Source organism: Aedes albopictus, chromosome 3, assembly GCF_035046485.1.
Source record: "Aedes albopictus strain Foshan chromosome 3, AalbF5, whole genome shotgun sequence".
Lineage (NCBI taxonomy): Eukaryota > Metazoa > Arthropoda > Insecta > Diptera > Culicidae > Aedes > Aedes albopictus.
Genome location: NC_085138.1, coordinates 74,683,786 through 74,684,462, shown reverse-complemented (window position 1 = coordinate 74,684,462; position 677 = coordinate 74,683,786). Strand labels below are relative to the sequence as shown.

The following is a 677-nucleotide window of genomic DNA, read 5'->3' as shown; positions in this document are numbered from 1 at the left end:
GACCACCGAGTCAAATGAGGGCACAAAGTGAAATATAAACATCTATAGGTACATGAACAGCGAACGGGCAAGCCGAGTTGCTAAACGTAGAAACCAACACCGACTCTCTTCGATTACTCTTTTTTTTCATTCTCTTCGGTGAGCTTGTTTGTATTGTAACAGGGAGTTGTGTATCACATTGTATGTGCTATATATAGCTACAAGCTATAGTGACGATACCCATTATGGGAAGGAAGATTTGAGCAGTAGTACATTTGGCAACAGGGAAGATATGAGCAGTCGTGGCCGAGCGGTTAAGGCGTCTGACTAGAAATCAGATTCCCTCTGGGAGCGTAGGTTCGAATCCTACCGACTGCGGTGATTGAAACATTTTTTGGAACAATCTCTCTAGCTCTATAAATCAAAGTCATTGTTACTCGAACTTTTGCTTTTTTCGCCCGATTCAGGTTTCGTAAAGTTTGGTCGTTTGGGGTCTAATACACCGCCATCAGGTATCGCAGAGTTACATAAAGACTTGCAAATTACCTGTTCAGTCGCGGTTGATACTTGACTTGCCTTGACTGCATCTGGTCGTGTCGCGTCGTCGATGCTTTGTTGTGGTGCTATGCACTATTGCACGGTGGAGTTTTTGTGTTTTTGCGCTGTTCACATCACATGCATGCATGCGCTTCGTATTG

General features: G+C 44.0%; 1 non-coding gene across 1 annotated transcript; it reads left to right on the top strand.

Moving 5' to 3' along the window:
- Positions 1 to 275: 275 nt before the first annotated feature.
- On the top strand, positions 276 to 357 carry Trnas-aga (transfer RNA serine (anticodon AGA)). The gene has a single exon. It is a non-coding gene; the product is annotated as a tRNA-Ser (tRNA).
- The last annotated feature ends 320 nt before the right edge of the window (positions 358 to 677 follow it).